The sequence below is a fragment of the Hypomesus transpacificus genome, chromosome 12 (genome assembly GCF_021917145.1).
Source record: "Hypomesus transpacificus isolate Combined female chromosome 12, fHypTra1, whole genome shotgun sequence".
Taxonomy (NCBI): domain Eukaryota; kingdom Metazoa; phylum Chordata; class Actinopteri; order Osmeriformes; family Osmeridae; genus Hypomesus; species Hypomesus transpacificus.
Genome location: NC_061071.1, coordinates 2843890 through 2864859, shown reverse-complemented (window position 1 = coordinate 2864859; position 20970 = coordinate 2843890). Strand labels below are relative to the sequence as shown.

Genomic DNA, 20970 nt, shown 5'->3' with positions numbered 1-20970 from the left:
CTCTGCCCACCTGAATGCCTGAGGCAAGGCCCGAACACATCCAGGAAAATGTGATTCTTTCCGTTTCTGCCAATCACTCACTTCTTTCATCCCTGCAAACCTTTTCAAGTCTAATTCAGCTGCAGCACAAGAGGGGGGGGAGAGAGAGGGCGAGATAGCAGGCTGACATGTTTCCCAGGCCCCGTCCCCACTCATGCTTAGGACTGATAGGGGAGGGAGGCTCTGGGCCACATTCATCTTCAATGTCAGGTTTTATATCCGGATTTTATCAGCGCTTAGACGACCGTCCCTCAACAGGGGAAGTAGAAAAACAAGTGGTGAAGGAGACATTGTATGGATGACCTCATTTTCAACATTAAAGCTTTTTTCATCCTCTTACGGGCTGCCAAACCAGCCTCTAGCTAACGTGGAGAGGGCTCAATGAGAAAGTTGATCAGATAACGCTCACAGTCCTTTTACCATTTTCACTGTCATTCAGGCCCGTCAGAGACTGGAGTGTATCAAAAGATACAGGGTTTGCTGTCGTGCTCTTGAAAATGTAAGAAAACAGCCATAAATCTTTGCTTAGAGATTCAAACTGTCATCCCAAAGGTAAGAATGAGTTAGAGAGAAGGAGGTTGATAGAGAGTAACTAAAGCCAGGGATTAGGTAATAACATTCAAACTTGGATGTTATTATTATGGTATGCCTGTGAGTTTACTCCCAGCTAATGCACTCTTATACTTGAATCACAAGGAACTAGTGGCAAGGGCCAACACGTTGCAATGTGGTATTGATGAACAAACTTTTCAATAACTGCAACGTGACTTTAATCACGGCATGTGCCACATCCGAAAGAAAATGACAATGCATGCAGCGATAAGCAGTCTTAAAAGAATCCTCTTTCTTCATTCTAGAACCGACTTAACCAAACAAATAAATGCACTGTGTGCAAGGTGGGTACCCAGAATGACTCAAAGCTGATCTTGTGTTGTTTCTTTTAGGCAAAAATGGTATCCAAATGTCTGCCTATCTCTAGAGCCCAGGCTGGTTTAGAGTTGCCAAGAGTGTTACTACACAAAGAAAGCCAAGATCTGATTGAAGAACTCACTGCGGAAGTCGTTTCATATTCCACAGCCAAGTGTACAGCCCTAACTTGAACCAAAGGAAATCTTTGGTGGAGATTGAGATATGAGAGACCTCTGACCGGAATGAGCTTTGCTCCATACAATAGGATATGGATTTGGTGCTTTGCAATTGCTATAAGACTGAATGATCCCTCAGAGATGCAAATACACTTCATGTTTTATTCAGTTTTGTATGATGGGAGAATACATTATAGTACAGGTGCTGGTGCTGTCTTAGAAACGATAATGGTATTTTAATTTTAAGTACGCAGGACACTAGGCAAGGCCTCATTTTAAGTAGTACTGTGAAAGATGAATGTGTTCGCAATAATGCTAAATGGAATTAGAAATGTCAGGCCGTTAGTGGGCTGGAGTAAACCATGGAACACCGAATACTAATTGAAAATACAGTAATGCTTTTTTTTCCTTCTTGTTACCATCAAACTTTAATAATATGTTGTATGCCTTGAAGTTAAACAGTGCACTGGTCTACTGACCAATTCATATCTGGAAATAATGTATTATTTAGTTTCAATCTTGACATGTATAACTCCTGCTTGTCCTTATGTTAAGCATAATATTTTTGTGTTAATGTAAAACACAATATCAACTTGTATACAAGTATCAACGGGTCTGTTACAAAACCAAACATTGACCCAATAAAAAACATGATGAGACATCTGTTATATAGGTGTAGGAGGGCAATCATTTTAGACATAAGAGAAGGACAGTTCGCATTTCATCCGAATCAAGTCGCTTATATTTTCTACAGAAGTGGCTCTGGTGCGGAACATTCTGTACGTATAAATGGTCTAGATTGCACCTCTTTCTTATGAGGAGGTAGTTTAGTGTACTAAGTCTTTCCCAGCAAGGGGATCGATGGCAAGGTAGCTGACAAAGCGCTAACGTCTTCTCCTCTGCATGGGCCTTCTCACACATCACTCGTCAGCAGTTAAAGGAACGCATGTGACCTGGGCTTGCAACGTTTACAGTGAAATCCAGTTAATGGAAGCTTGAAGGAGCAAATCTCACTCACACACAGCAACCTTAGATCAATGGGTTGGTGACAGGATGATCGCACACACATAAAACACGGTATCCAACCCCCAGTTCCCCACAAGAGGCTATCTAAGAAGTACCACATTAAGGGCAATGAAACCAAATGAAATATAAATGCATTTAGTGAGCAAATACATTTAAGGACGACAAGTGCTGCTGTAAAAAGTCCTCTGGGTTCCATAATTGGGTCTCTGGCCTCTCAGTGCACAAAATGTCAGTACTGCCAACTGCCCTTGATTTATTGTTGTGTGTGTGTGTATTTGTGTACATGTGTATGCAAGCTGCTTTGTGTGACTTCTGTGCATGCATACTCACAAACACAAACAGACAGGTAGACAGAGACAGACACATGGCACACAACTACCAAAATATGCTCATGACTGGCACAGAATTGGAAGACATGACATGTTCAGAATCGAAGACTTGAGAGGGATGGATCTCAGCTCTTTTTGCTCCTGTACAATATAAGTGTCTTAAAGAAGGTTTATTTGCCAGACTTAACTGAGTAGCTCAAACAACCGTTAACAACCTCTACCCTGCAGCGGTAAAGGTGTAAGGGGGTAAGGGGGAGGTGGGGGGGGAGTCTGGTGGACAAGGAAGCATGACCCATTCTCTTTCCCCCTTCCAAATTGATGGATGGCCCTTCACCCTGCTGATTGGCTGGGAAGTGGCCCCCTGGACCCCAGCACGTTTGAATCCCTGTGATCAGATAGCACTGTAAACCCACCCAGGGGGTCAGCCAGGTCGATGGTAGTGTTGCTGTCTCAGGCTGTCACCTGTGGAGATGTCAATAGCACACAAGCCGCTGGAACACAACATTAAACAACTTAGCGGTCTGTCCTCCTGGCCCCATGGCGCCAAGACACGAGTAATGTTTGCTTGGTGATGGATTTAGTAAGTGAAACTCCCACGTGGCATGTGCAGTGATGCCAAAAGCTATTTGTAATAGTTTCAGCATCTGTTACCTCTATGTTGGTATAGAACCATTTACCCCTTGTTTATATGTATTGATTGAATGTGTAAATTGTATTTCCTAACCCAAGCGATCCAATATTCTTTGCATACAAAGGAGACCTAGTAGAGGTACTAGATGTTTTCTTCAGACTGTCAGTCGTGTTCCGGTCGCTGTTCTAGTGCTGAAATAAAAAAAGTGTAGAGAGTCGCTGTCCAAGTGCTGAATTCTCTTGGGAATCCCAGAACAGTAGGTTTGCAACTCCAAGACAGCCTCTTCAAGGAATGACTTAGATCCACTGCACAAATAGTGTAGTTCAAAACAGCAATGGTTCTGTCCTCCACCTTGGCTGAGACTCTCAACTTGGTTGAAAAATGCTGCTTAAAACTTTGATACCGGCAAGAAGAAAATCCATATTGTTATCCTTCTTTATTAATATTTGGTGGCTCAATATATCAGTGATTCCAGGGTGCATTCAAGCAGTAAACAGAACACTACCATTTTAGAAAATCAATAGCAGTATTAGGAGCAAGAAAGGCAAACAAATCCATCTGTGACCATTTGATAAACACGGATCATGAATGTGTTTGGTTGGAATATGAAGAGCTTCCAGCCCCAGAGAGCAAACAAAGGACTATCTGGTGTCACTGAAACAGAATGAAGTGTGTCACTCCAGAAGCCCTCTGTGTGAGGTAGTGGAGTCTGACTGAAGCAAGACACTGGCACACACTTTCTTTAAGTGTTGATTGAGCTATTTTTATTGTTGTTTGTTGTTGGTCTTGTGCGCAGAGGAGAATCCGAAGAATTGTATTGCCAGGCTCAAAGTGAATTGATTGGAAACTGTAAAATAATATGTTACCGTACAAAGGCCCTTATTCAGTGTTTGGTAAAGGAAATTGACAACTATTTGTTTTCACTTACTGCTTGTGGATCCGAGCAGCTTCAGTTGTGAATCAGCAATGAGACGGCTGGACAATGCAAAGAAAACACAATACTGAAGTATATAGTACAGTTTATGGAGTACACATTTGACAACATACAAGTCGATGCCCTTTTGTCTTAAATAAAAGGATGTGGAGGTAAATACAAAGTGTTATTCAAAGACATTTCTGAACTATAATTACTTCTGTATTAATGTGTAACCCTTTTACCTTCTCAAGTAGGAGTCCTGGGATTGGCCCCTGAGCCCATTCAACTATGTTCAGTGAATCTACTACCATGGCCAAATGGGTTTAACAACACAAGGTCAGACACTAAAATATTTCCCTTAATGAAATGACCTGGTTGTGGCTGCTCCTGTGTACATCTCACATGCATGGTATTCTCCTAGTCTGTCTTCTCCAGTGTACATAATGTTCAAGTCGAATTTCAGCTTCAGTTAGGCCTCTTTTCCTGGAGCAGACTAGCCTGCTCTGAAGCTTGAATTAATTTTGTTTGGAAGATATCCCGGAAGGTTACATCAATTTGGTATAACTATTCAAGGAAACACTGAATCATTGAGGCTCAGTTGTCCTTACATTTCCTCATGTGGTGCATGCTGACTAAATGGAATTATCGCAGGGATAAATTAGCTCTGTCCCTGTTGGCGAGGCCCAAAAGGATGACATTTTTCCAGGCACTTTTGTTCCAGCCGCAGGGGAGTCTTCAGTCCCCGGATTGCCTCCCACCCTGTCAGACACAGGCCTCTCTGGGAGCTGGCCGGGGAGGGAGAGCTTATGGCTTCCCCTGTCTCCCTGCACTCAGCTGGAACAGAGATCACATGAGAGGGCGCTTACAGAATGGTTTTTAATGAGCCATCAGAAGAATTAAGGCTGATAAAAAAGCCCAATATCCCCTAATTTCCCCTCATTAATTAGATGGAAATTGTGCTCATCAAAGGGATCCTGGGAGCCTCCTCTCAGTGGGAAACATTGAGGAGGGAAGTTAGTTCCAGGGTGCTCTGTACTATCTAGCCTCCAGACGTCTCTGCCAGAGAATGCAGCCTCCCCCAGTATGCATTACTAGAGGCAAGCATTACAAGCTAGGGGACATTCACTGGTATCAAAAAAACATTTTGTGTATACTTACAGTGAGTCTATGTTTAAATCTTTTTAATCAACCTCTAAATTGTCCTTGTTATGAACTATTCTTTGTACACTATAAAACTAATCAGACACATAAACTTAGTAGCCTTCACTGGTACAACACATGTAAAATATAACTTGCATGGATGGAATAACAATGATAATGGTTTCTCTGTATTGTGAGTCTGGAAGCTTTAGACATAGACCCATTGATTCCCCCTTTCCTGGATGTTGACTGTTAATGTCCACGTATGATACAGACCAATCAGCAATATTTCAGGAAAACATAATTAAAATGGAGGTAGCAGCAACTTTTGATATGCCTTTCTGGCTCACCAGAAGCGAGGCCACTCCCCTGCCGGGCCGTTATTCACCCACCTCTGCCTGCTGAATTTTGATAAGAGCCACTGCCAAGTGGAATTAATGTAACATTGTCCTGAGGAGAGGGTTCGATTAAGAAGCCGGACCAAGTCAGAAACAGAGGGCTGAACCAGGGTACAAAGTTGCAATCTCACCTTACACATGAAAAAAGGTGAACAAAAGAATGCCATCTCAAAACACACCCTCTCGGGAATCTTTTTTTGTTTGTTGTCGATCTGTGTTTGCCTGCATTCAACCTGTCTTTTTGCTGTCCGTATATGCACGTTTTTTTTCCTTCAATGTTTTCTCTCACTCCCGTGCACTCTGTTGTTGTAAATGTTTCATGTAATGTAATGTGTCTCACACTTTCTTCTCGCTTCAGTGCTGTGAAGGTAGGTGTGAAGGGATCCCAGAAGTGCTGTAGAAATGTGCAAGACAAAAGAAATGCAGGGGACCTGTAATACATGTGCATGAATTAGGTCTTTCATTTGTCAGGCAGACAAAGCACAGGGAAAGGAGAATAATGCGGACACGAACTCCTCTGACTGGTGAAAGATGTTAGTAGCCATCCCTCATGAATTCTAAATTGCCTCAAATTAATGAATGTCTAAATTGCACCACAAATAGACATTCTTTTCAGGACAAGGATTCTACATTTAGCTGGGCGTTGGCATCAATCAAGAGGCTATGCAACTGTTTGTCAGTAACCAGAATGATGGTAGAAACAGACAGCATCTGTTTTCAACAATGGAAAGATTGTGCTGTTTTTTGACGGCAAGCAGTGATATTGAGATCATTTACTGTAATGCAAATGCAAGGTAGGCTACAGTGTGAAGACCCTTGCTGAGAGAAGACACATTCCTAAATGATCTCAGCAGTCATCCAGCTACTCTTCTCGTAGAGTAGTTCTTCTCCACATCGGCCCCACATACCTCCCAGAGGCTTTTAGATTACCCAAAGTCACACAAACACAATACTTAAACTCCCTTCTAAAGAACTTTATGACAAGCAAATGGTTTATGATAGGGTGTGCCTACCTGTGCTATGTACCTTAATTGACTTCTAATGATACCCTTGAGGAGTTTTAAATAATTAAGACAGATTGCAAACTTGGAGAGTTTTCAACCAAGCTTCTTTCAGGGCATGCAGTTCACTAGGATGGTAACAAAAACTAAAATGGCTTTATATTGCATGTGACAAATCACTGCATGGGAAAATATTACAATTGTCATGTGAAAAGGGGACAATTAAATGCAGCATGTGATTATTCTGGGTAAATAACAATGTTAGCAGTAATCAAAGAATGATTGGATTACAATTAAAAGCTATTACTGTAAAAGAGAGGAAAGGAGCTGTAAGAGTTGGAAAGAGCAGTCTTTTGCTCTTTGCTCTTTAAATAAAAAGACTTGCTATGTGTTGTTTATTGACACCTGCTGATTATGCTTGCTTTAATATATGTACCATTAAACCTTCAAAGTAGTCCGAAATTGTATTTAAAATGCACATTAATATGATATAATGCTTACTTTGTCTTTCACAAGCATATTCCTTTTGAGGTACAACCTACACAGAACTTTGAATGTGCGAAATGCATGGGGGTTCTGTATATTTGGAACTTCATTCAGCATTACGCTACTATCGTGTACAGAAGAATGTTGTGACACATTTCATACTTAAGTCATATTTCAGTCAGTAATAATAGGTGAAAGATGGAGGCAATATACAGGCTAGGAAAAATATGTATCGTTTAAGTGGTGGCCTTTGTTAACTTAAAGGTGACGATTCTAAAGTGAACTTTTCCACAGGAAGCAGACAGGTAAATGAGGAGAGGAGGGGAAGAAGAAAGAAGAAAAGATTGGACTTGGTTTTAAAGAGCTCTTTAAAAGTGGAGGTCCTGTCTTTGTGTCCACTGAAAGAGATGTGAATTTCCGGCCCTTGAGTAAGAGGAGTCTGCGGAATAAACCATTCATTAAACATTGGATAATAATACAAGTATTTTTTTCTCTGGATGTGCAATTCACTCCTGATGGTTGTGAACATGAGGAAACACACTCTAATAAGTATGCATTGATTGTTAATAAAATGTATTGTACAAACTGGGTAGAATATTTTAGACTGGGATCAAAACACCTTTTTCCATAGTTTTTTTCACCAGCGATCTGAAGACTGAACAAGGTTTTTTACTCTCCTTAAAACACATTATGCTACAACTTGTTTCGCCTCAGATCCTGTACTGCACATTTGGAAAATGTTATCTGGTTATGGTTCGAGTGCATCTTCTTCATACACCTACTATCCCTCTCTCTGCTTGCGGATATATTTAATTGAAAACCTGATTAAATTTTAAAACCTCCATTTGGGACAATGTAAGATTGGCTTTTTTGAAAGCAACTAGCAGTTGACAAAGCAGAGCCTGAATCGCCAGAGGTCATAGGGTGATCTTTAACACTGTCAGTGCATATCTATTAAAGAAGGACTGACAAAACCTGCCATGGAGCTCAACTAAAGTTCTCACTATATCATTGTTTAGCAGACAGACATAGCTCATAGTTTCCAAATCCATTGGTTCTGTGTTTTAATGTAGACTTGACCACTTGATACCAACTCCTGTCAAATGTGCTACTAAAAGTGTAAAAAAGCAAAACACACAGACATCTACTATATAGCATTGACACAATCCCTACTTCTATGCGACTTCGTGTTGTGGTATTCTATGCTGTATTGTATTGGATTTAACAATAGGGCTTAATAGAATATGCAATAATCCAACATTCTGTATTTTCAACAGGATCCTAATGAAACAAACTGAATCTAATGTGAGGTTAGAGTAATGCAAAATAAAATGTCCAAATTGGTATGTTATTGTGCTACTTATCGAATCTCTGTCCCCTCAGCACTAGCGCAACTAGGCCTCAATGTGGGAGCATGGAATGAGTTTGGGGGGGATGTTCCAGAACAGTCCTTTAGTTACATCCTCCCTCCCAAAGCCACATCCATGCTGGCCACACAGTGCATGAGTTTACTTTTGTTCATTTACAGCGAATGGCAAAATAAGATACATGCAGTGCCTATGTCTGAGCAAAAAATGGAAGTAGCAATGTGATATTTCTTTGTCCTATTAGCACAGTTTAAAAATACATTATATATTTTTCCATTTAGAATGCAGGTGCCTATTATGGCTCCATCAGCTAACTCGATGGCAGTTTGCACTGAACTTGATTGGTATCATTGCAGAGTGCTGGCAGGACGTACACTACTCCTCAGCAGCGAGCACCAACATGGCCTTACCTGGAGTTCAGAGGCACTCTTAGCGTCATCAATTATTCAGCAAGGAAGCGGCTCAGAGGCAGCCACAACCGAGGCTCTCCATCTTAGAAGGGAAAAGCGCTTTGAAATGACAAAGGTTACACACTTGCATACACACACCTACAGACAATCTTATTAAGGTAGAGGTAGTTAGAAAACAACCTCTATGTGTGAATGATAGTGTGAATACATAACGATTAAATAAACGATTTTCTCCGAATGTCTGTCCGTTTGAAGGTCAGTGGCCATTGAGGGAGCACTCCGGCGATGACCTATACCCTTGTCTATCACAGCCCACAGATCATCCACACGGTGAGTCACCCTACTTTTTCAACAAACAACAGTATGAAAACAGAGACAAGTGCATGCTCAACTCTTCAGTTCTTTCAGAGGAAAACCTCAGTTACAACAAGGTCAAGCCCATGCATAGTTTTTTCAATGTATAAAACGTTATGTTAATGTTTGTTTCAGAGAGACACTCAAGGGTCCAAATATTGTTCAATTTTATATAAGACTGCCTTTGTCTGATGGACCAAACACACTAAGTGAGACAATGGAGGATTAAGGCATCTCGCCAGAGAGCAAGGAGAAAACATTCAACGAAAGATAAATTCTGTATTACTTACGAGACCTCACTGCATGCCTTAGGAGTCAGATTCAGTTTAGTCGGCACCTCTTGAGGTAACATGACTATACCCATTAGAAGAAAATGCTTTCACAACATCAATTAAACACACAAGATTTAAGTAGGGGTGCCAAAGATCTTCACCTACGACTAGAACAAATACTGGCTACAAAGCAGTTACCATAGAAACTCTATTGTTTACCATGGCACCATATATCTAATGCAAAGTCCTCCTTAACCCTGCAGAGTGCTGTACCTCACTATAGTAGCTGGAGTGCAGTTGGTTCCTGAGCCCCATGGAGTGGTCCTCTGCCAGAAGTGATTTTGATTTAGACATTCCTGTCCTGAAAGAGCACTGTATGTGAAGAGGCCTTTTACTGTCTTAGTTCTGAAACAGGACAGAAACGCAACACAATTGAGTTCAAACTGATGTTCAACTAAGGAGACAAGTTCGTATTTTCTTCATGGAACGTGTGTGATGTCTATGCTATTTCAACACTGTGAAAGCATGGGCACATGGAGACCTGTCAGGCAAAATGACTGTAATGCTTAACGAGGAAGGGGTTGACAGGCTCCCCTTCGCCCTGTAACTCTATTGTAGTCTGTTTTATTCCTAAAGTTGCCTCTGTCCATTGTGTGTGGATCCAGCCTGTGGCTCCATAACTTTGACACACACACACACACAACCCACCACAGGCCACTACCCCATCACATGCTATGACTGAGTTCTATTTTCCCAACGCCATCTTTATGACCATCCACATGTTAAATCAATTTTAGGGTTGCGCTTATCCTGCAGTAATCGGGCAGTACTAATTGCCCTGCAGCTGAATCCTGTCAGACTTGGGCATCTAGAAGGAGGAGGAGGAGGAGTAAGGGGTCAGACTGTGACAGGGCAGAAGCAATTCTGCAGAAACCAACTGCAGTACTGGCAGCCAACTGTGACATGTCACCCCATTCACTCGGTCTCAAATCACGTGAATGCTTGGAATCATGCAGAGCACTGTTCTTATCTACAATATGTTCATGATGACCTCCTGCACAAAAGGAATGGTTTGTGTTGGGAGTGGGTTGTCTGTCAACAGTGGGTGAATTTGCGAGTCTGTCCTTCACGTTGCACAAATAGAATGTTGCCATAAAGTATATTTCTACACTTAGTCCCAAGTGCATCATTATGGCTATTGTAACACCTGTGACCCAGTAACCCATTTTGTCAAGGAGCCCCAAGTTATATTTCCAGAACCACCTAGAATTCAGCTGGGGGATGTGAATCTATACACAGTAACACCAATATTCCACCTTGCCTGGTTTATTCAACAACTAACAGTGTTGATTCATCGTAACATGCCGATGGTGCCTTAACTTCATGTTTGTGGGATGGAATACCAAGAAGCACGCTGAATTGAAAGTTGTTCTTCTTAGCTTCTTCTAGGCTCAGTTGAACTCCTGTTCCCATGGGGGGCTGTGTTTACCAGGGATGAACCCCTAACCCAGGCTGCAGCTGGAGGGTGCCTGTCTGTAGACCTTCTTTGGTGGGTCTCTCCCTCTGATCTTCCACTGAGGCAAGACAGAGTAATGCCTTTGAAGGACTGGCTCCAAAGTGATCATATAGTGATTTATGAAACTACCCCAGTCTGTCTACTCAGGCCCAGTTAAACAGATGATATTAGCCCGAGGCTGGTTCAATACCTAATTTAACCTCCAACCCTGATGTCTTATGTGATAAATCAATCAAAACTCGCACGCTCCCTTGATTTACACAAACACAGAGAGTTCCGCATATTCTGTGTTGAATTGTTCTGGTGAATTGACACAAAATGTCTTCCTTATTATTAATATGAAGGAATATAGGTTGTTTTGGGTTTATGAAGAGTCTCTTTGTGAGACAATGTCTGATGGAGAGGAAAGATCCGATTCGCCACTCAAGTGTGTCATTAACATAAGTAACAGAGCGTGCCTGCCAGCTTATTTTGAGTCACTTTGTTAATTGACATTAAAGGAGAGGTTGCCTACACTTGCTTTGCCCTCAGGTTTGTTTGTCTACATCAATGCATCACCTCCCTTGGGGTGAAAGAAGTTGTGCCTATCTTAGTTTACGTGTCACCTCAGCAAGATCTCATTGAAGTGATAGCTTCTCTAAACAGCTAGACTGCTGTTTGGCAACAGTGTTGGACAATGCAAGGTCGCCTCCTTGCATAGCACAATGGAGACATGCATTTGCCACTCAATATTTGCTATTGATAACAAACTTTCTACACCTTTTTCATGTCATAATATATGTCTTTACCTAGTCATTCATGGTGTTACTGCTGTTTTCTGTTCCCACTGTAACATGAAATCTAACCTGGCAACCACATCTCCACAGTGTAATTAAACACATATGGGAGCTGTTGCTACAACGATGAGACACTGTAAACCCTGACTAAACGTGGGGTGTAATCTCAGAGACATTGATACACACATCGATTACAGGGCGCAGATAGCTTTTTAACGAAGAGCCCTTGGAACCCTGGTGGACTGCACTCTCCTCCCTCCTCCCTCCCCATACTGTGTCGCAGAGGAAGTTATAACCCCTTCAGCGAGCCAGAGCTCTCTCCTGGAGACACTGCACAGTTTGGGAGACACATGGGTTTGAGCGTGAGGGATGGAGTTAGCAACACATTACAGATGGATTGCAGGTGGTGGGTGTATCGATCTGAACCAAAACTCATCAAGTCATTCCAAGAAAATGTCCCATGGATTCAACAGCCTGAACATTGCACTGTGATTCGTGGTCTCACCGATGTGCTTTTTGCTATGCATCATAAGAGGAGATAAGGCTAGCCATCCCACGTCTCGGACACTCCTAGATATCACCACGGTAACTATGTAGCCCGTGCACTAAAACTAACAGCTTCATTCAGTTGACAACTTGAAGAAGTCAGCTAAACTCGCGACAAATGTGACTGTACATGATGAGGAATGCACAACGAAACAGCCCATTAAAGTTCTTTATCAAATCCTCAGTTGTAGCAACAACGTCCTGCAGCAGTGACCCCTTTACAACCTTCTGAGAGTGTCCATCAGTGTTGCCTTCCCTCTCGTTTTATAAAAGGTTTCCTATGTCAGTAGATTTTCTGCGTCTGTGCGTCCGTCCACACACTAGCCTCTGGGGCTCAGCCTTGTTTTATGCATGTCGTCTCTGGGTGCTGGCGCCGTAAACGCTTTCACGACAGGAGAAGTGGGCCAGGACTGCATTCCAGTCGCATGGGGAGCGAAAGGCTGTTGCATGTTAAGGCTCTTGCAGTCTGTCTAGTATGACTCAGATGGCGGGTTAAGGGGCCTGTGGCTGTCTGGATCACAGAGCGTCTCATTCTACAATGTGACCCGTCATTGTCAAACAACAATAATAGCTAGAACTGGGAGGATGCACTTGGGAATTTTTTAGTGGGAAATTGCAACTTTGGAAGAGCTTAATTTTTCTTTCTGCACGCAATTGGTAATACTAGATTTCGCACACAACCCGCCCCTTGTATTAAGAATACATTATTTAAAGAATTTGTCCCCCGTGAATTTTTACATGTAGGCGTTTTTGGGTTTAAAGTGGTTATTGTGTAAGAAATGGTGTAATGTGGGTTTTACAGAATCACCACGGAAGAGCTATGCTGTGTCAATGTGGCTTTGCTGTGTCTATTGAGGTGCATGGCACATGGTTTGTATTGTGTGTCCCTTCCGAACCTAGTTTTGACTTCTTCTTAATATCTGTCAGTCTTCTTTCATTTAAGATAGCCAAATACTTTATTTTTGTCAGTTGACCAACAAGATATCTTTGGTTGTCTATGGTGGTATTAAATATGTATTGATCAATCTAGGTGTAGCCTGAATTTACTGTGGGTACCTTGATATATTATATCCGTTATAAATAAAACATTTAGGAGGAAAACATACTTTCTTGAGTGCTGAATGTGTATGTATTGATGTGTTGAGGCTATTTTTATAAATCTGAGATTTACGGGAGGTTCAGTCCTGTCTTGAATCACTGGAAAGGTAATGGGAAATTCCCACAATTGTTAAAATTATAACCGAGTGTCTTGGATTCATTAGCATTGAACATGGTCTAAATTATAGAAACAGTCTGAGACATTTCCAGCATAACTTATCCAAAAAGAGATGAGACATGCAATAAACGTATTTCAGTCCACAGTCTGGTTTGTTTGTGCTCATTGGTGTTTACAAAAAATGAAAGAAGTAAATAAATAATTGGCTGTTAGCTAGCTAATGCAACACTATAACATTTGGAAATCCCATGATACCAACCAAAAATAGGCTTCAACAAATCAGCTTGCAGATAGCTCTAGGCAAACAGATAAATACACAAACTTGCATTGTATTTTATGAAAGCACCAATCTTAACACCATAATTTGCATGCATAACCATTATCAGTGTACACTGTCTGTGTCCCTGGTCTGTCAGGGAACACTATACAGTTATTGATCTTTTCATAAGTATATACAATAGGACACTTTATTTTTGTGAAATGTCACCATGCTAGGTTCTGATCATTTTTATATTTCTTTCTAAAATTGCTAACAAAACATGGCAGACATTTATATCAGCAAGTAACCTTTTTAGTAAATGGAAAAATAAAGTTTGTTGAATGGTTTGCCACTGAAAGCTCTGATGCTTCTTAGAATTAGCTTGGGCAAAGATAAATTGTTTAAGGTAAACTGAATGGGCTGCTGTTATGTGGCTAATGACAGCTGTTGTATTCAGGGGATTATTTTAAGGTCACCTGAGCAGATATAGGGAAAAACCTCCTGGTATATATGAGCACGATGAAAAGAGTCAATGAATGGCTTATATGACTGCTCCTATTGACATTCTATAGGTGTGAAAAAGGCCCATGTGTTCTACAGTAAAACTAAGACAAGCAAAGACACCTTAGGGTACAGGCTTTCTACAACCAAGAACTGGCTGGGGGCCCCAACAAACTGACGGAAGAGCGACATACAGTACACTGGCAACTGACCAAGTGAGGTAAAAGACAAAAGTACAATTGGAGCGTTACAATATCCTTGAAGCTCAGTACGCTTCAATGCTGGGAGACATTTCAGTAGGATTGATAATAACCGAGGGGTTTCCCATCATGCGACAAAAGAGAAAACAGTCATTTTGCTCTGCTACTTGAGCTGTACAAATGCATGGTCAATAGTCTCATGAACGTTTCAGACTAGTTTTTTTGTTGAGAACGAAAAGCCTTTTTCACAGTCCATGATTGATGAAGGGCCTCCTTGTCAAATGAGCTGGGATAAATACTGCATAATCACCCACAGAATAGAGGAATTTCCCCCACTGAGTTACATGTATAGATCAGGGATCAACATAATCTGGCCGCAAGCCATTCGAGAAAGGCTGGGAACTTTATTAAATCATCTGGGCACCACATCACTGCTGCCTCCTAGATTGTTTGAGGGGTTTGACAGGTTCTTGAAAGGCGTGTCCATGTACTGTAATCATAAGGCTTAAGTACAATCTTGTAAATCATGTGAGATATACAGCAGATGAAAGAAGACAATTGAAATAAAAGAAGCTTCCGCTGCTTACTTTTGAGATAAAAAGATGACAACGTCTGAACTTTCTGAGTGCTTATTATTATTATATTATATGAGTATTATTTACAATAGACTCCCTTAATGGATGCATCCTCGCATGAGTATAAATGAAATTAATACATGACACTACCTCTGCCATTAGCTGCTGCTTGTCACCTGCCATTATGGTTTGGATGTGTTGCCATGGTCTGGTGGACAGTATCAATCCAAGCTCATGTGGCTCGCTCAAGACCAGGGACCATCCCTGTTCCTGTTCCTCTCTTAAGGATCACAGGAGGATCAATGAAGGACGAAGGATGTGGCTGGGAGAGCAAATACCAAATGTCCCTGGCTCCAGCTCAGTCTGAGTCAGCCTGCATTGCATCTGGTAAGGTACAACTACAGAAAAACCCTTTTCATTGGAAAAATAAAATTGTGTTCTTTCAGATATCACATATTGTAGGTTGTTTCACCGTCTGGGCGGAGGGGGGTGGAGGAGGGTTGGGGGGTGGAGGTTGATCAACTGGTAATGTTACCATAGCTTCAGCCACTCATTGCTCCATAGTTGTATAATTTGCATAACATAATCGGAGAGAAAACTGTTGAGTAATTTCTTCTTTTAAAATATTCCATGTTAATTTATCTGGGTAGAACAAGTTAATAACGGATTATTTTTTCATGCATGCATAAATATTTAACAGATTCATTAATATTCATAGCAGCTTTGAATTTATATTTATCAAGCCAAGTATGTACCCGAAGACTGTAAACAATTCCCATTTCGGTATCCCTGAGAATAGTTTGTGGTGTGCACTGTTTATCCAATAACACATTTTTACATAGACATATCACAGACATAACTGCTACAACTTTTGTACACATTCGGAACAAATAAATATGCTTTAACTTGTACAGAAGACAGAGATTAGATGATTAGAAAACAGCAGAAGGAGTAATACCTAGTTGTCTTGCTGCATACTGTAGCTTTTAAAAGTAAATCTGATTAGAGACTGGCACAACTGTATCAACTATCCCTGGGGAGATCAAAGCTGGGGCTTTGCAAACAAGCTTTCACACTCATAACAGTTAGAGTAACAGAATTATATCCTTTTAGAATTTTGCCTGCATTCTCATTGCAAACATTTACCTGCATGAGTATGCTCATGTTATGACAAGGCTTCTAAATAGCCACATCCACACTATATATGTGTCTGAAACCAGTTGAGGTGAACATTATTTAGCAATGTGTATTTAAATTAGATTTAGATATGAATCAGATTTAGATTGGTGATTTAGATTGTGTATTTAGTATGTAGACGTTCTGTACATAGGTGTTTCAAATAAGAATACTTTGTGCTCACCACAAATCTTTACAGGGAATGAAATGTTGCTTTTAAAGATAATGAGAGCATTATTGAAACCGAGATAAGGGTTGTAAACCGTGGTAAGGGCTGTACACAATTGTTTATTTAGGGTCTGAGCCTCAGTATGAATGGCAATTTCCCATATATATGGCAGGACCATTTTTCTCTTGGCTGTTTTACTGTTCTCTACTGAAGTGTTAAAACAGTGTCACAACTTCAACTTTTGTCCATTCTTTCTACATTACATTGTACCTGACATTTTGTCATCATCGTAGTTGTGTAAAATGTGGTGTGTCAGTGACGTATTGTAATGTGTCTCTTATCTCTCTACCACTTCTATCCTTTATTAAAAGTCAGTGAGTCTGACTGAGAATGTGTCCCAGTATGTGGGAAATTAATTTATACTGTAGATTCAATCAATGTGCAAAATTATTTCCATGGTTTGGTGAGAAAGAGGGTATGCAGGGTATTCCTTGTTTATCATTTAGGTCATGTATCCATTGTGTAGTGAAGTAAATCATACACAGTGAGTTAATCTAAATGACAGATTGTTTACTGTTGTGTGGAGGCATGGACATTTTAGATTTAAGTGTTAAAATAGTATCTGTCATTGGGACACTTTAACTGTCTATACTATTTGAGTTTTTAACTACAAAGCTCTCAATTTCCTCAAATTCTCATTAACGTTCATGGTAGGAGATTGGTTTTACACTCAAAGCCTTCCCATTGTTGAGTCAGCTGGCATCTCTTAAAACTTGATCATTTTCAAAAGCATTTCCTTTTATTGAAAAACACTCTATTCACTTACGTAATAAAGGATGCTTCAATCTCTCAACAGGAATTAGAAATCAAGAAAGTATTTTTTGCAACAAAAAAGCCATTCTCCACTGAAAAGTAAGCTATTACAGCAAAGCTCTGATAGTACATGAGTAACCCAGTACAATCTACGCTAAATACAAATTATTTCTACAATGAGACAATTGATAACTGTCACTTCAGGGTCTAACATAATGCAAATGATAGATATTTTAATCTGTTATTTTAATTTCAAACCTGTTATCTTTTCAGTTTCTTTGTGTGAAGTTCACTCAACAGTACCACAGCATACCTCTGTGTTGGCCTATTGCCATTCACTATAGAATGTCTCTACTTACAAACCTGTGGGTGACAACATTTATTTGAGCTGAGGTTGGAATACAAGTATTTTATGGTAATTCATTATGTGACTCTCAGCATGTGTCTCTGTTATGCAAACATATGCTCCAATCCTGATAGCACTTGAATGGCATTCAAAATAATGTTTGTTGCCTCTTTTATAAGTCTTATGCCTGTACGTTTTCTAACATAATTGGTCACAGCCATGGTTCAGTTTGAATATTACTGAGCAGACATTTGAGATTTGGCAAACAATTCATGCTAACGTGTTAATGCAAAATGAATGTTTCTCCTTCTAAATGTGTGTATCTATGCAGCCAGACTGCCCTTTCAAAGGGGATGGTACACTTCAGGGATTAGATGAATACTTGTGACTATACTTTGTTCACTGTAGAAATGATAAAAGCTAACATTTAAGAATGTGGGCTGCTTACCTTTATCTTCAGTTTGTACAGATCAGCAGGATGAGTATTATAATGTACTTTTGAATTGACAAATAAGACTTTATTTGTGTTAACTCATAGAACTGCGAGAAACTTGTGGCACTGTTTCTCAGTCTCAAGATCTGCATGAAATACAGAATATGTATGTTTACAGTATCTAGCAATCAGATTCAGTTTCTCATACCCCCCAAAACAGAATAAAAATGGAATCAAATATTAAAAAAACACACAACCCCTAAACCAGACCAAACAATTATCCCAAAAACTATAGTGAAACGAAATATGGATAGTGGGCAACTACAATTAATTTTTACCCCGATAATCATCTACACGCGTCTTATCATAAAGTGGAATATTCTCTAAACATTGTATTACAGGTGTCAGAAAGCCGGTGTGAAAATTGTTCCTCACGCTCCTGTCCCATCCAATTCCATGCGAAAACTGGCACACACTGGCAGCTGGTTAAGGGTGATGGAGAGAATGCGGCAATCCATTGGCTGCAGGCTTTGTAAATTTCACTCAGCCTAGTCCAATAGAAAGCTGGAGAGAGAGAGAGAGAGAGAGAGAGAGAGAGAGAGAGAGAGAGAGAGAGAGAGAGAGAGAGAGAGAGAGAGAGAGAGAGAGAGAGAGAGAGAGAGAGAGAGAGATCTACTGGTGCAAGCAGGGTTTATTCCTAATCTCATGTTCAGTGCCCGCTCCCTCCTGCTTTCTCCCTATGAAGGCAATTAGATTCAACACAATTTACAGTGCCTCTCCGATTCCTCACTTACCTTGGTGTGTAGTGCTAAAACCTACCATCATTAACAACTGATGAACCGCGCATCCCTTTTCCAAACACAGGACCTTGAGTTTGTCTTATTTTATCTGGACTGCGCTACATTGGGATTTTCAATACAGAAGCCTACATGGAGTTTTAATATTTCCGTATGTGTGGTGGTGGTTTACTAGATCAAAGTCAGGACTAAAGGAACGATTCATTGAGTTTTCATACAGAAAACGGTAAGTCTTACTTATCATAATGTTTTTTTAATTCTCTCAAACCAAGTAGGTATGGAGCATCATTTTTATTTCTGCCAGTTAACTGGCGACACTCCCGTTAGATGGCTTGTCCGGACGCGCGCTGCAGACATTTTAGTGAAGCATTAAGCTACAGTTGCAATGGGAATTTTGTAAAGTGCGTTCACAATCTGTTTTCGGAATCTTGTTTATCAATATCCAGTAAATATATAACTTAACATGACAAGCCATTTGGTAGCCTATAGGTATGTTTACGCACTATAAATAAGTATAGTATGTGTTTGTTCACGTAAAGTAGGTGTGCAGTGTTCTACGTTTGAACTCCATCGAAAAGGCAAGCGTTTGAATGGTCGCGAAAGAAAATACAACGTGAAAATGACATGTCATATTAGTCGCTTAAAGCTCGTGGCTTTACGCATCTTAAATATTTCCACCATATAATGATTCATTGCCATTGCTGACCGATAAAAAAAATCCCTAAACGAAACCAATACTTGCAATTGTATCTAGCCTAACTGAAGCAACAGCCCAGACCAACTTTACGACCAGGGTTGCCTCAGTCTACTGGGTGGACCGTCAAACTTCAAATATCTGAAGCTGCAAACTATACACTCACTGTAATGTGATTGTACTGAAATATAAAAGCATGTTTGCAAACATACCGATACCTTTCGTGAGGTTTGGGGTAGCCCACAACGTAGACTGCAGCTTCATCTACGCACTTTGCCAACGAATTCAGCAGCAAGCCACAAGATGGTACTCTAGATATCTGAAATGCCTTTTTAGGAAAGTAGACGCACATCGTATGTTGGAATATTCATGAAGTGAAATTATTTAGTGATATTAAACTGACGCGTAATATTTGATGTTGCAGTTATGGCTATGTCTATGCTTTTTAATGGTACCATGACGCTTGCAAGGCATCTTTCATCCAAATGTCGATATTACGCTGTTTCCAAGCATAGTGGCACAGAGTCGTTTTGACATGTTAGGGGATAATCTTAAGAATTCTGAAACCGTGTAGACGTAGACAACCTCAGAAGATAAATTAAAATTCAGCAGCACGCATCTAATGATAAATAGTAGGCACAACTTTGTCATGATGCACAAAAAATCACACAACTGCACCCTACAATATTACAAAGATTGTCCTCAGATTGCAAAACAAACATTCGGCTTCACTTTCAATATTCCATAAACCATATTGCATGTATCCCAATTGTGCTGGACATCAGATCTCATACCACATAGGCTACTTACAAATAGAGCACAAGAATCTTAATTTTTAATCATTAATTGTGTTGGATTGTGAGGCTGATGAATGTCAATCCATCAGCCGTTTGTGCTGAAAAACATGAAACACACTTGTAGAATGAACAACAAAGGGTTAAATTGCATTGCAAGTGCTGTAGTGAGTAAGAAATCGGGAAGTCATCCATTAATATGTCACACTGTGAAAACCGACCCTGAGGATTAGTCTACAAAAGCCTGTACCTGTTGTGATCTAAAGTTCTTATAATGCTGCTGTGTCTTTTATCTGCTTTCTTTTCAAATGTTTCTTTCAATGTCAATCTAAGCCCACCCCCACACCCCCCCCCCCACCCCACCCCCACGCACCATTTCAGCAGTCTGCAGTGTCATTCATTGACGTTATCTTTGTGTGAACATTGCCACCTTATAATGAATACTTCTCTACAGGCTGTCAAGGGCCTCTTCCAAGTCTATGGTTGATCTTTCTTGCTCTTGTCTCTATGGCTGTCTTGGAAAACCCAGTTAAGATAAAGTAAAGTCCTATGTGTAGAAAGCACACACGGTCTGTGGATCATGTGAAGGTCATGCTAAGTTCAGGCTAATGTTTTCAATGTTCTATCCCACTGTTTGTCTGTAGACTTAAGAGATCGAGGTGTGTTCCATTGACTTTACATAGCAGGAAAGAGCTCCCTCAACCA

The 20970-nt window shown here is 40.5% G+C and overlaps 1 protein-coding gene across 1 annotated transcript in view; it reads left to right on the top strand.

Annotated features, from left to right (window-relative positions):
* Positions 1 to 18700: 18700 nt before the first annotated feature.
* nlgn4xa (neuroligin 4 X-linked a) overlaps positions 18701 to 20970 on the top strand; it is a 40039-nt gene continuing 37769 nt past the window's right edge. The window contains exon 1 of the mRNA XM_047031584.1: positions 18701 to 19003. The gene's annotated coding sequence lies outside the window, so the exon portion shown is untranslated. The remainder of the gene's footprint in view (positions 19004 to 20970) is intronic.